This window comes from Triticum dicoccoides, chromosome 3A, assembly GCF_002162155.2.
Source record: "Triticum dicoccoides isolate Atlit2015 ecotype Zavitan chromosome 3A, WEW_v2.0, whole genome shotgun sequence".
Lineage (NCBI taxonomy): Eukaryota > Viridiplantae > Streptophyta > Magnoliopsida > Poales > Poaceae > Triticum > Triticum dicoccoides.
Genome location: NC_041384.1, coordinates 474,425,150 through 474,441,117, shown reverse-complemented (window position 1 = coordinate 474,441,117; position 15,968 = coordinate 474,425,150).

The following is a 15,968-nucleotide window of genomic DNA, read 5'->3' as shown; positions in this document are numbered from 1 at the left end:
GCCTGTTGCACGGGCTCAATCACACTGGAAGTGGTCTTCAGATCTCCGGATAACTTCCGAAGCGAAGAGTTAATCTTTGATATCGTCCCCTTCCACAGTGGCTATCACGCACTACTCGGACAAACCGCATTTGCTAGATTCAATGCGGTACCGCATTATGCATACCTCAAGCTCAAAATGCCAGGACCTCGCGGGGTTATAACAGTTAACAGAAACACAGAATGCTCGCTCCGCACGGAGGAGCACACTGCGGCCCTTGCGGCAGAAATGCTAAGCAGCCTTTTGAGGCAAACTGCCAATTTGGCGACAAGGTCCACAAACACATTCAAGCGAGTCCGGAGTAACCTGCAACAGAATTGCCAGGCGCATTCAGAGCTCACCTAGCAATTCGGCCTCCGTCCTAGTCCCAGTCAAGCGACAAAATTTATGCCGCACGTACATAACTATGCACTAAAGATACCATGGGTATAGGCGGAGGCACGGCTATGGCACGTCCCACAATGCAGTTCAATCGCCTCAGGACTAGTATATCTTTATCATTTTCTTCCTTTCAGGACCCTATTCTCTGGAGGCCCTCTCCAATAGCTAGATCATCGGACCCATTACGGGAGGGAAGCACCAAGGGAGCAAGAAGCTTTGACATACAAGGGAATACCCAGGTGGTTTCATATACCGATCGTTATACCTGTTACATACCCGCACGTAGCTCGCCCTTGGATCAGACATGTCAAATAGTCCTATTTTTGCTTATTGTACCACTTATACACATACACTTTGATGTATCCTATAAACAACAATGCACAACGTCACCTTATTATTACATTTCTTCACCTTTTTTTCTTTTCCTTGTTTGTCTATTCACGAAAAGTTGCTCCCGTACATTTTGGTACGTTCAGTATGCCAGGGGCTTCAGTGTACCCCATAACACAGCAAGAAAAGTCCGAACACTTTCGACAGTGCGGCACCCCGAACTTATAGCATTATATGCATCAGCTCCGAATCATGTCTTGGGTCAATAGTTGGGTTTGCTCGGCTCCCTTGTTTTGGTGCCTTACATTCTGCTATATCGGCTAAGCTAGCACTGGGAGAACTACTGCAATTCTGTCCCAGTTCTTCCGGACAAGCACCTCAGTAGAGAAAGCCGAAAACTGACTGTCATGATGCGACGAGAGCTGGTCGCTGTTCGAGAGGTCCCAAATTCCTAAAGATTTTTTCCGCTTCAGGCGAGGAGTCGGCCTTGTCATATTTAGGCGATCATAGCGCCCCAAGTTCGGCCTTCTGAATACTAGGGGCATCGCCAAAATTTAAAATTGTAGACTTCTATGGCTAAGTGAAAGTGATAAAGCCTTATAGTCTGATTGCCTGGTTCGTTGTGCTGAACACCTCCTTCGAGGGACCCAAAACTGGGATAAAGAGTGATCAGATTTATCCCGAACACCTCAGTACTAGCTACATGGGGGCAGAAGCCGACGGCTGGCCAACTCTCAGATTTTATAAACGGCCGCACATAAGGTAATATTTTAAATCAAAAAGCGTTATATAGCGCAAACGAACTCATTTTCATATTACAGGATCACATGAGTACATTCATTCAAATATTACATCCTTAGAACATTCCTCCGCCACAAGGCGGGCACCCTTCAGGACGCTATCATAATAATTTTTAGGGCGGCGATGCTCCTTGCCCTCCGGCGGCCCCTCCTTCACCAGCTTCTCGGCGTCCATCTTTGTCTAGTGCACTTTCGCTCGGGCAAAAGCCCTGCGCGCACCCTCAATGCAGATGGACCGCTTTATGACTTCAAGCCGTGGGCAAGCATTCACAAGCCACCTTACCAGGCCGAAGTAGCTGCCAGGCAGGGGCTCGCCAGGCCACATGCGGACTATGAGGCCCTTCATGGCCTATTCGGCAGCCTTGTGGAGCTCGACCAATTGCTTCAACTGGTCGCTCAAGGGCATCGGATGTTCGGTCCCAATATACTGAGACCAGAGCAACTTCTCCGTCGAGCTCCCTTCCTTGGCCTGGTAAAATTCCGCGGCATCGGACACACTGCGGGGAAGATCTGCGAACGCTCCTGGAGAGCTCCGAACTCGGGTAAGTAAAAGGAAAGTTTCCTTCACATGCTTGCTTTGCATAATGAATTCCTTACCCGCCGCTATCTTCTGGACCACCTGAAGCTCCTGGAGGGCATTGTGGGATTCGGCCTTGGCATTTTTTGCGTTCTCAAGGGCCTTCGCAAGATCAAACCCTTGCGTCTTAGAGTCACGCTCCAAGGACTCGTATTTTTTGACGAAATCTTGGAGCTCTTGCTGCACCTCGCCGACTCTATCTTCTTGCTTCTCACGCTCGGTGCGCTCCTTGGCCGCTTTGTCTTCGGCCTCGGACATCGCCTCCTTCAGGGCCGCCACTTCGGTCGTGGCCCCTAGCAAAATTCATGATGATCCTGTGACTTAACAACCACATTCCTTTTTATTCCTTATCAATATATGGATAGGTAGTACTTACGTTTGTTCTCTTCGAGCTGCCTCTTGGTAAGGTTGAGCTCTTTTTCGGACCGCTCAAGGTCCCGCTTCAGTGTGGAGACCTCCTCAGTGCGAGCGGCAGCGGCCAGCAGCGAAGCCTGCTTATTCACATAAGACACATTTTGATTAGACTCCTGTGATTATTATTTGATCCTCTATTCGGCCTTTCTTTGCAAACGCCAAACATAGCATCAGGGCTACTATATATGGTATAACATTTTCTTATAAATTGATTACTTACCTCAAATCCTGTTAAGAGGCTGGCACAGGCTTCAGTCAGTCCGCTTTTAGCGGACTGAACCTTCTCTACCACCGCACTCATGATAGTGTGGTGCTCCTCGTCAATGGAAGCGCCACGAAGCGCTTCCAGCAAGTTGTCCGGTGCCTCTGGATGGACAGAGGCCATCGGCACAGACGGCTCGCCCCCCTTTGTGAGGGGTCGCCCGACAAAGTCCGGAACCACGGGAGGTTCCGGCGTAGTATTCGCCCAGGGGCCAGACTTGCTGCCCCGTCCTTAGGGCCCACAGTAACCTTGCCTCACATGCGCCCGATGTCTGGGAGGTCGCCTTGGGGCACCCCTAGAACTACCTTCCCTTGGCTTGGTGCCCTTTGGGACAACACCTCGGCGTCATCCGTAGGGAGGGGGGAGGAGGCCGTCGGGAGCGAATCACTATTCATCTCCGACAGGCCCAAAGACCCATCCGAAGAGGATATGTCGAGACGATCCTTGGGTGGGCTGCATGATCATGTTTGTCATGATAAGGAACAATAAAACGAAATATACCAGAACTGTTATGGTATCCAGATACTTACGACTTCGCCAGGGGCTTGTCCCTGGGCAACCACTCCTTGTCGTTGAACACGGCCATGGTGGAACGGTCTGGAAGGAGGGCTCTTCCCTTCTTGGACCCTTCGGCCTCCCCGGATGGGGCGGCCTTCCTTTTCTTATCCCCCCGGGTTGGATGTGGAGAATTTTCCTCTTCCTCCTCCTCATCTTCATGGGAGCAGGGTGTCTCGGTGTTATTGGACGATGATTCTGATACAACCTTGCGCCGGAGACCTTGTTTGGTCCCTGCGGCCTTCTTCTTGGCCTTCTTCTCGGGCGCCTCATAGGGCGCCGGAACCAGCATCTCCATCAGGAGAGTACTTGCTGGATCTTCGGGAAGCAGGGCCGGATAGTCGATCCACTCCGCTATCGCAGCCCATTCCTGTCAAAAAATGTGGAGGCTCAGATCCCTCGCATAATTATACTAGGGAAAGAAACACCTTATGAGATATAAGGAGCTTACCAGATTAGCAGGGCGCTTTGCGCTGAGTTCGCGGTCCTCGGTAAGGGGAGGAGGTACATCGGCAGACTTGAACAACACCCTCCAGATGTCCTGGTGCGTCGTGTCAAAGAGCTCTCGCAGCGTCTGGTGCTTTGCTGAGTCGAACTCCCACATATTGAATGCCCGTCTTTGACACGGGAGAATCCGGCGAAAGAGCATGACCTGGACCACGTTGACAAGCTTGATTTTCTTGCTTATCATGCTTTTAACGCAGTTCTAGAGTCCGGTCAGCTCCACCGATGAACCCCAAGATAAGCCCTTCTCTTTCCAGGAGGTGAGCCGCCTGGGGATGCCGGATCGGAATTCGGTGGGCGCCGCCCAGTTGATGTCGCGCGGCTCGGTGATGTAGAACCACCCCGATTGCCACCCCTTTACAGTCTCCACATAGAAGCCTTCGAGCCAGGTGACGTTGGGCATTTTGCCCACCATGGCGCCTCCGCACTCCGCTAGCTGGCCGACCACCACCTTCGGTTTAACATTGAAGGTCTTCAGCCACAGGCCGAAGTGGGGATTGATGCGGAGGAAGGCCTCACGCATGAGATAAATGCCGAGATGTTGAGGATGCAGTTGGGGGCCGGATCATGGAAGTCCAGCCCGTAGTAGAACATGAGCTCGCGAACGAATGGGTGGAGGGGAAATCCCAGCCCGCAGATGAAATGGGTAAGGAATACAACCCTTTCATGGGGCTCGGGGGTAGGAACAATCTGCCCCGCGCCTAGGAGCCGGTGCACAATATCTGCGGCCAGGTATCCAGCTTCCCGGAGCTTCGTGATGTTCTCCTCCGTGACGGAGGAGGCCATCCACTTGCCTCCCGCTCCGAACATGTTTGGAGTGTTTTTGTGGAGAAAGATGCAAACTTGGGCGCTGGAGCTCGAGTGCGTGAGAATGGATGGACAGGGAGGAAGAAGGCGTGGGTAAAAAAGAGGAGTCCTTATCCCTTTATAAGGGCGGTAGAAACTGCGTGCCTCCCCACTTGCCTGGTCAAACTTGCTTATTCCCCAAGCGTCGTGATTGATGGCGTAGTTGGGTTACCCACACCCGTATTGATGAGAATCCCGTGATAAGGGGACACGATCTCTGCTTCGACAAGACGTGCCAAGAAAACTGCCTCACAATATGTGCAATAGCAGGTTGAGAAAAACGGTTCGAATAATAACCGGAGCCATGGCATGAGGTCATGTTATGAAAAGTTGTCAGTAGATTAGATTTGTGAAAATATTATACTCTGTACGGTGGTATGTGGAATTTGTTTTGCAGAGCCGGACACAATCCTTGTCTTCAAAATCTTCCGTGGAGTATTCGGGGGTGGAACCTGCCTTGCAATGCCGAAGACAATCTGCACGCCGGACTCGTCGCCATTGAAGCCTGGTTCAGGGGCTACTAAGCGAGTCCTGGAGTAGGGGGTCCTCGTAGAGCCGGACTATATACTTTGGTCGGACTGTTGGACTATTAAGATACAAGATTAAGGACTTCGTCCCGTGTCTGGATGGGACTCTCCTTTGCGTGGAAGGCAAGCTTGCCGATTTGGATATGTAGATCTCCTCCCTTGTAACCGACTCCGTGTAACCCTAGCTCCCTCCGGTGTCTATATAAACCGGAGGGTTTAGTCCGTAGGATGACAACAATCATACCATTGGCTAGCTTCTAGGGTTTAGCCTCTCCGATCTCGTGGTAGATCAACTCTTGTAATACTCAAATCATCAAGATCAATCAAGTAGGAAGTAGGGTATTACCTCCGTCGAGAGGGCCCGAACCTGGGTAAACAGTGTCCCCCGCCTCCTGTTACCATCTGCCTTAGACGCACAGTTAGGGACCCCCTACCCGAGATCCGCCAGTTTTGACACCGACAGACCTGTTGAGCATTGCGCCTCAGGAGCTCTTACTGGACCTCGGGCTGCTCACCTCCTGGCCTTGACCATGGCACGCGACCTAGCATACCAGCGACGGCTGTAGCCTTCCTAGGGAGCGGGACTTGTCAGCGTAGAGCACCAAGCTGTCGCGGGATTGGAAAGGGGAGGCCAAGCCTCGGCAGGATATGCGCACACAAATCTTTATAATGAGGGCTATATTGACAAAAGGCATTACAGACGCTTTACATGCCCCCATGGGGTTCATTTCTTGATTCCTTGCAGGGAACAAAAGGGAAGGAATTTCTAGGAGTTCTATCTACACGCACCAGATGTCGCCGACGCCATCATCACCAGTGGGCCACGTGAGGCCGGCGCCAACCCCATCCAGATCAGCGGCGATGGCGGCTGGACGCTGCAACCCTACTCCGGGCTCGGTGGGAGCTCGGCGGAACATAGCTATCATCGCTCGTCTCCGGAGACTCCGCGAGCTCAGGAGAGTCGCTGGACCACCAGGAGTCACCACTGTCGTTGGAGGAGCTGCAGGCGACACCTGTGGCGGGCCCAGCGCCCGCTGCAGCATCGTCCTGGCGACATCCTTCAGGCAGCACTCCAGGCGGCGGCCTTCCTCGTCGAAGACCTTGAAGAATAGCACGGAGGCGTCATCGTATTCGAAGTGGATCGCGAGGGAGCCATCCGCACGGCAGAATCAGGCAATCTCGCCCCAGCCTCGGGTCATGAAGATCTTCCCGGAGGCAACGACTCCAATCTCCTCTCCAGTCGCTGGGGCGTCGCAATCGGCGTGTCGCAGCCAAAGCTCGCGAAGGCCCCTCGGCTGCATCTCGGCGGCGAAGAACTGTGGGAGGCGTATCCAGGTGCACGGGGGCATTGCCTCCAACAGCACGAACTCGCGCGAGCAGTCCGCATCGTGGACCCCTGGGGCGATGGCGTGCGCCTCCATGGCACGGCGACCACGGCCCTGGCGCGGGCGGCGCCGCTCATCGCTCCTCCCTCCGGAGTCATCGGCATGAGCGTACAAGGGCAACGGGTACCCAGGAGGCGGCCTATCATACCAAGGCCACGACACCATCGGCCTCACGACCATCTCGCGGCGATGAGACCTCCTCTTCTTCGGCGGGAGCAGCTCGGGCTCGTTGAGGGGAGCCTTGCCTTTCTCTGCAGCAGAGAACCTCCGGATCGGCGCCATGTCTGCACAAGCAAGGAGTGGAGCAAGGAAGGAGAAGAAGCGGGAGAGGTAGAGGAAGGATGGGCAACGTGGGCTCCGCCCCCTCCCAGTTATACCAGGAGAAGGCCAACCAGCGCCCCCCACGATCACAGGTAATGATGGTTTTCCTTGCATGTTGCTGGGACTTGTCAAGTCGGGCAGTTGCCGAGGGAGCATGGGGAAGCGGAGACTCCCACGTCCAATCAACCGCCACGCGTCGACCGAGGCTGCATGCTATTGGGGCCCATGGCGCTCCGCACTTGACCCTTGGCTTTGCCTCGAAGCCAAGCCCGAGCGCGCCTTGGGCCCAGGGGCTACTATCGGTGTTCTGGGAATGGGGGTCCCCAGACTTGCCTGCCCGCGGCCCACGGCGTGGCTTTGCTAGCAGGCCTGTATGTCCCATCTTCACCAGCAAGGAATCAAGACCCTCCCAAGGCAGACGATGTAAGACCTCCTCAGGAGCGGCCTCGCCAGGCAGGCTCGCGAGGGGGGCAGAGTTCAAGGCCAGGCAAACCTCGTGAGGTTCTCGTGACGTGAGCCATGACGATCGAGACCAGGTGGGCGCCTGTAACGCCCCAAGACCGATGTGCCAGGTGTCTTCCAGTTATTCGCCGATGTTGCCATGTCATTCGCTTGCGTGTTGCATCTTGTCATGTCATCATCCACATTGCATCATCATGTTTTCAAACTTGCATCCGTCCGGGTTCCCCCAGTTCCGTCCGTTGTCCGTTTTGAGCCCAACCACACTTGCAAGCACCCGCGGCACGTACGAAATATTATTTCATAAGTGGCTGGGAAATGTCCTCGGATTGGGTTGAAAGTTGGCGTGTGGTCTTATTATAGTGTAGATAGACCGCCTATCAAGTTTCATCGCATTCAGAGTTCGTTTGATAGCCCAATCGTTAAACTATAGCGACAATATAGTCGGTCAAACGTCGGATGTTTTCGGTCTCCGGTAACCATGCCGTGCTGCATCTCTCCCCTCTTCTCTCAGACCAACCCGCTCTCCACAGCCCACCTAGTCCATCTACCTACCCCTCTTCGCGTCCGGAGCCGCCCGATACGATCGCACGGTCCGAAAACCCCTCTTTGCGCAGTGCACCGACCCCTCGCGCGCGCGTCCGAACTCTGTCCCGGACCCGACCCGGACAGTCGTTACCGTTGTGTCCGGATCATCCCCTAACATCTACAAAACATCTTCGTTTTGTTCATTGAACTCCCTAGCCTCTTTTCTCGACCGCCCGATTACAATCGTACGGATCGAATACCCCTAAACCTAGCCTACTTACTATATAAATAGAGCAACCCTAAAATCTAGGGGAGTTGTCCCATCAGTCCCATCCCGCCGCCGCCACCCGGTCTCGATCCTCCTCGGGATCTCCTTCTCCTATTTTTCCTCTACCCACCAACCAGCTCTCTCCACTGCTACTCATCGATCCAGCTGCCTGCGCCCTCGATCCAAAATTCCTTCGGCCTCCAACCTACAGTACTTCTGCTCGATCCAGATGTGATCGAGGCCGTGCCCCTCGTCCCCGCGCCCCTGATTTGCTCGATTCAAGAGGAGAGAAGCTCCTCCTGAAGCCTTTTCTTTGCCATGACCGTCGCCCTTGATTTCCCTCGCCCGGAAGCCGCTGCAGCCTCCTCGATCCGGATCCACCCCGGCGCCACCGAACCACTCCCACCTCCAGCTTGACGATCACCGGACCAAGAGTCCTGCCCCAGCGCCATGGCCAGGAGTCACCGACCCAAGACCCCAGGGCTCCCCAACAGCTGCGCGTCTGGCGTCCAAGCCACCATCTTCTTCCCGCGGCTCTTCGCCGGAGTCGTCAAGCCGCCGCCCTGGAGTTTCTCCACCACCGACTCCCTCCGTCTCGGATTCCGCCCGGCTCCGCTGCCTCGCCACGGCGGACCTCGCCAGCAGGTCCCGTCGACGAGCCTCTGCTCCTTTCCTCCCCTCCCACTTGCCTTTCTCTGACCCTGCCACGACGCCCTCTGCAGGTCGACATCACCGCCTTGGATTCACGCCAAGCTCCACCGTCTCCGCGCTCCTGCCGTCTCGCCAGTTCCGGCAGGTCCTGTCGCTGCGACGCGCCCTCTTCATCACGCTGCCGCTCCCCTACTTTACTTGCTTGGGTCGTTGCTGCTCTGCTTCCTGTCGAACAACGCAGTTCGATACGCGTCGTCGCGCGTTGACAACGGCCCCCGCACCCCCCGTTCGATCCAGCAAGGCCCAACGGCGACCGGCCCAGCCGTGCCCTTCAGCCACCCCAGTACACCACCAAGCCATCCTCAAGGCCCAATGTGAGGATGAGTCCGCCCCAGTTTCGGCCCGTAGTATTTTTTTCCGTTGCTGCGAATTTAGCTATTTTCCACAGGATTGCTATTTTACAGAAAAGCCCTTATTGATCATGCATTTAATAACTTCACAACCGTGCATCAGATCTAAATAAATTATATATGAAACTTGCTTATAATTCCATCGAGTTTAATAATATCCAACTTTCATCTATGTTTAAAATGCTTAAGATGTTGTTTGTTTAAACTTGCTTAATTAACTTGCTAAAATGATTTATTTCATAACTAAATAACCGTAACTCGGATTTTAATAAACTTTATATGCAAATGGGTTAGAATTTTGCCTAGTTTAACATGGTGGCATCATCTTGCATGTTTAATAACTATAAAATATGGTTTAGGGCAGAACAGTACCAAACCTTAAAATATGCGCATGAGGAGTTACCGGGCTTGTTGTTTATTGTTCCGGCCTCATTTAAACTTGCCTAGATAGGTAGTTTTACTTTGCTTCACCCCTTGCCATGCTAAACAACATTTAATATTGTTGAGTTCATAAACGAGATCGAACTAAATAAGTCATGTGGTGTTTCGTCAATATGCAACCCGTTGCATATTGAGCTCCACTTAATTTGTATGGTTGTTTGTGCACTTTGCCATGCCATGCTTCATTAAACCGGACATGCATCATACTCGATTGTGCATCATGCCATGATTATGTGATGGTTGTTTGCCATGTTGTGTGCTTCTTTCCGGTGTTGCATCTTCGGGTTGGTTCCGATAACGTCGCGTTTGTGAGGACCCGTTCATCTACGTCCGTTTGTCTTCCTCATGGACTCGTTCTTCTTCCTTGCGAGATTTCAGGCAAGATGACCATACCCTCGAAATCACTTCTATCTTTGCTTGCTAGTTGCTCGCTCTTTTGCTATGCCTATGCTGCGATACGTACCACTTGCTTATCATGCCTCCCATATTGTTAAGCCAAGCCTCTAACCCACCTTGTCCTAGCAAACCGTTGTTTGGCTATGTTACCGCTTTGCTCAGCCCCTCTGATAGCGTTGTTAGTTACAGGTGAAGATTGAAGTTTGTTCCTTGTTGGAACATGTTTACTTGTTGGGATATCACCATATCTCTTATTTAATAAATGCATTTATATACTTGGTAAAGGGTGGAAGGCTCGGCCTTATGCCTGGTGTTTTGTTCCACTCTTGCCGCCCTAGTTTCCGTCATATCGGTGTTATGTTCCCGGATTTTGCGTTCCTTACGCGGTTGGGTTATAATGGGAACCCCTTGATAGTTTGCCTTGAATAAAACTCCTCCAGCAAGGCCCAACCTTGGTTTTACCATTTGCCACCTAGCCTTTTTCTTTCCCTTGGGTCGGCCAACCCAAGGGTCATCTTATTTTAACCCCCCCCCCCCCGGGCCAGTGCTTCTCTAAGTGTTGGTCCAACCAAGAGCACTGTGCGGGGCCGTCCCTTGGCAACTTGGGTTAGGTTGGCTCCCGTACGCTTAGCTTATCCGGTGTGCCCTGAGAACGAGATATGTGTAGCTCCTATCGAGATTTGTCGGCACAGCGGGTGGTCTTGATGGACTTGTTTTACCATTGTTGAGGATGTCTTGTAACCGGGATGCCGAGTCTGATCGGATTGTCTTGGGAGAAGGAATATCCTTCGTTGACCATGAGAGCTTGTGATGGGCTAAGTTGGGACACCCCTGCAGGGATTTGAACTTTCGAAAGCCGTGCCCGCGGTTATGGGCAGATGGGAATTTGTTAACGTCCGGTTGTAGAAAACCTGAAGTTGACCTTAATTAAAATACATCAACCGTGTGTGTAACCGTGATGGTCTCTTCTCGACGGAGTCCGGGAAGTGAACACGGTGTTGGAGTAATGCTTGACATAGGTTGTTCTAGGATCACTTCTTGATCATAGTTGTTCGACCATGCTTTTGCCTTCTCTTCTCGCTCTCATTTGCGTATGTTTAGCCACCATATATGCTAGTCGCTTGCTGCAGCTCCACCTCATACCTTTTACCTTACCTATAAGCTTAAATAGTCTTGATCGCGAGGGTGTGAGATTGCTGAGTCCCCGTGACTCACAGATACTTCCGAAACCAGCTTGCAGGTGCCGTTGAACCGTGCGGATGACGCAACCAAGCTCAAGGAGGAGCTCGATGAAGACCTTGTCCTTTGTGTTGTTTCGTTCTAGTTGATCATTACTGGAGCCCAGTTGGGGTCGATCGGGGATCTGTGTAGCCTTTGGGGTAGTCTTCTTTTATTTTGGTTCCGTAGTCGGACCTTGATTGTATTTGGATGTTGTAATGCTATTCTTGTATTGTGTGAAGTGGCGATTGTAAGCCAACTATGTATCTCTTTCCCTTATGTATTACATGTATTGTGTGAGATTACCTCACTTGCGACATTGCTTTCAATGCGGTTATGCCTCTAAGTCGTGCTTCGACACGTGGGAGATATAGCTGCATCGAGGGCGTTACAAGTTGGTAATCAGAGCCTTCCCCGACCTTAGGAGCCGCCTTCTTGATCGAATCGTTGGCGTTGTTGAGTCTAGAAAAATGTTTTAAGTCATTTAGGATTATATATATCAGAGAGTTAGGAATTCTTTTTACTCCTCAGCCCCTTCATCGCTCTGGTAAGGCATCCTGACGTAGAGTTTTGACTCTTCCTTTTTCAAATTTTCACTAAATTTTTTTTAGGATCACGCGGGTATATTGGAATCGTTTCGATGGTTTTGTGACGAGAACATTGTTCTTGGTGCCTCTTGACATTTAGGGGTTGTGGCAGTGTCCCGGGGAGTTGAGCTCCGAGGTGTTGTCGTCACAATTTTATCGTTGCAGTTCTGGAATACCTGAGTTTAGTTTCGCCGACATCGAAAATCTCTTTTATGCAGTTGTTGGTGAGATAACCTCGACGCCACCCAGTACTGGGGCGGGAGTTCGGGAGTATTGCCATAACTCGTATAACGGATGCTTTTCGAAAGTTGAGGTAGACGATTTCCGAAGGTTTCTTGGTTATGTGTTGAAGGATGGATACAGGTGGATGTAGGATTTGCTAGTTTTGGCTGAGATATTATGCTTCCCCTGTATCCCCAACACCTAATTGCATAACCGGAAAGTTTCGGGAGTTTATAAGTGGGAATTCAAGTAGCTCTTAGGATATCTTTCCAACAGATGTATGATATGAAATTGGGTTCGACGTCTAGTGGTCCGCCTATCCACTGTTGGTTTTACAGTGGTCTCGTTGTGTCTTAAAGAGTCCTTGGCTATGCCGACTCGGGGATGCTTCGTATGTCATGTGCACTGCCTTGTACATGATGGTGCTGTACGATCGAGCCCGTGTAGGCCCCACCACGAAAACTTCGGACGAAATCTCTATCATATGTTTGTTCCGGCTTATTCTGCAAGCCAATCCTTGTTTGGTTTTGAGTTGTGGTATTCGAGTTGCTTCGAAGTTAAATGTTGATTCCATACCTTTTCCAAGCGGTGTTCTCATATTTCTATGTGAATACAAATCCTTTTTGATCATCGAGTTGTCATCTAAATTTCTTCTCTACTGGCGTGTTTCTGTTCAAGCGGATCTGTTCATTTTCAACGTCCGCAAGATCAATTATCAGTTCTTCCCAACGGTGTCCTTTTCATCCATCTCCAAATTGTCTTTGTTTTTCCTACCCGCCCACCCTTTTTCCTCAAGGACTCAGATGTCTTAATCAAGCATCCATCTTATGGATGTGAAGTCTCTCCATTCTTTTCTGTCAATGTTCTTATCCGTTGATTCTCAGGAAGATGCTAACGGAGTTTCAAGTTCGTCACTCTTCGCTCATTTTCTTTTCCGGTGGATTCAATTCAAGCTTTGTTGACCATATCCTTTTCCTTGTTTCAATGTTTTTCCATGCCGGTGCACCCCATAATCATTCACCTCTCGCTATTCATTTGTTCTGGAGTGCTGAAGATATCTCAGAAGATGCTAGTGCTTATTCTCATTCTTTCAAGCTCTTTCGAGGTTGTTATCTCATTCTAGCCATTTAATTCAACCGGCGCAATCTATCTTTTAAATCATTCAACGGTGTTTCTTTTGAGTGGGCCCTAACCCACAGGTCTTTTCCCAGGATCTTACCTGACTCTTCTTATTCGTCCGGAGATATCCTCAAATTCTTTTCGAAGTTTTGACGTAAGAATGAATTTTCATCAGTCAAGTGCCTTTCTCCAAGATCTTTCAAATTCTTTTCATTGTTGGTTCAACCTTTCTAGTCTTCATCCCGGAGTATCTCAAAAATTCATGGTGGTCTTTATCATCGTCATTCTCTGTAGTTGAAGACCGAAGAAGAGTTTCTTTTAAATCTTGCTCCATTCTCTGCCATCCTCTCATAATTGTTTTTGATTGTGGGAATTCTTTTCATCCATCCGGAGCATTTCAAGAGTCTTTCAGTTTGTTTATCCAAAGGCCATCATTTCAGGATTATCCATTCCAGTTTTTCAGTTATCATTCTCCAATCTTACCGGTGCATCGTTCAAGTGATCTCTAATCAGTTTGTAATCCCTTCGTTCTCATGTATCTAGTTTGTCTCAAGTATCTTCGTTCATTTCACAATTCTGACCCGATGATTCATCCTTTTAATTCATTCATTGTTCAATTCTTACGGTGGTTCTTCCAGGATTCTCTTCCGCTGTTATCATATCAATTCATTCATTGTTCCAATCCTACCGGTGGTTCGTTGAAGACGTTCTCAAGTTATGCTATATCTATCTTAATCCTTTCTATGAGAATAAGTAGTGTGCCAAATCCGTTGATTGTCATCAATTTAATTGGTGAAGGATAAGCATAATGTAATTCTTATTCTTGTTCATCCAAGTGATTAATTCCTTATTCCGAGGGTCATTGAAAAATTCTCGGTTTTCAATTGTTTCATCTCCTCTTTTTCCCGGAGTTCCAACCTTTTCAATTATTTCACCACGGAGATTCATCTAAATCGGTACAAGGATTCACCTTGTGTTTTTCAACTTCTCTTTCCTTTCATTTGATCATTCTTTTGTTTATCGGAGTTCTTCATGTAGATTCTGCATCATGGTTCATAAAGGATTTATTCCTTCTCAAAGTGTTCATAAAGCCCTTCGTTATGTCATTTTTTGAGGTGGTGTTATGTCATTTTTGATAATTTCCCTTCGTGTTTCATGGATCACAAGTTTTCCAAGAGTGACATATTTAAATACATCATTTTCTCTTCGCTCTAGTCATCTTTCCAACCCATCAATTTCTTCGAGCATGAGCTCTTCTGAATCCATCAATCTCTTCGTTGGAGTTATCTTGGGTTATATTTCACCTAAAGCCTTCCCAAAGGATTTTTACTATTACGGTGCTTATATATGACCCAAGTTCTTCTTTTATCCTTCCGGCGAAATAAGTTTCTCGCCTCCTTGTTCATATCAATCCAATTCTTTTTCCTGTATGTGGTTGGTTGTCACCTCATAATTTTGAGATGTCTCCATAAGCCCACAAGGATCATATCCTTTCGTATTGATCTTCCAACAACTCCGTTCTAGCATTTGTTGTAAGCGTGCTCTCTCAAGATCTTGTTTTCCCTTTGTTCATTGCATTCTTACTTTTGTTCCGGAGGCATTGTGTTGCTGCTCTCTTCAACCCATCTTCGTGTTTTGTCAAGATCATGTTCAATTCCTTCCTTTTCCAACCGGAGTGTCGTGTTTTCATTCAAGTATCTTCTCATCTTATCAAGTTCTTATTCAACTCCTTTTTCTTTTCAATCAGAGTGCTGCCCGAAGTTGTTCTTTCTTGTTCCTCTTTTCTAACGGAGTGTTTTCAACTTCGTTCATCTTCGTTGTATTCTTTTCTCGAAATGGCTTAACCTTTTCAAGGTTATTTGGTTTCACTCATTTGTCAAAGAAGCAACATTAGTTTTACCCCTTCTCTTTCTCTTCCGTTTTCCCTCCGGTGCCATTCTAGATCTCGGGACGAGATCCTCTTGTAGTGGTGGAGTGTTGTAACACCCCGAGACCGATGTGCCAGGTGTCTTCCAGTTATTCGCCGATATTGCCATGTCATTCGCTTGCGTGTTGCATCTTGTCATGTCATCATCCACATTGCATCATCATGTTTTCAAACTTGCATCCGTCCGGGTTCCCCCAGTTCCGTCCGTTGTCCGTTTTGAGCCCAACCACACTTGCACGCGCCCGCGGCACGTACGAAATATTATTTTATAAGTGGCTGGGAAATGTCCTCGGATTGGGTTGAAAGTTGGCGTGTGGTCTTATTATAGTGTAGATAGACCGCCTATCAAGTTTCATCGCATTCAGAGTTCGTTTGATAGCCCAATCGTTAAATTATAGCGACAATATAGTCGGTCAAACGTCGGATGTTTTCGGTCTCCGGTAACTATGCCGTGCTGCATCTCTCCCCTCTTCTCTCAGACCAACCCGCTCTCCACAGCCCACCTAGTCCATCTACCTACCCATCTTCGCGTACGGAGCCACCCGATGCGATTGCACGGTCCGAAAACCCCTCTTTGCACAGTGCACCGACCCCTCGCGCGCGCGTCCGAAATCTGTCTCGGACCCGACCCGGACAGTCGTTACTGTTGTGTCCGGATCATCCCCTAACATCTACAAAACATCTTTGTTTTGTTCATTGAACTCCCTAGCCTCTTTTCTCGACCGCCCGATTAGGATCGTACGGATCGAATACCCCTAAACCTACCCTACTTACTATATAAATAGAGCAACCCTAAAATCT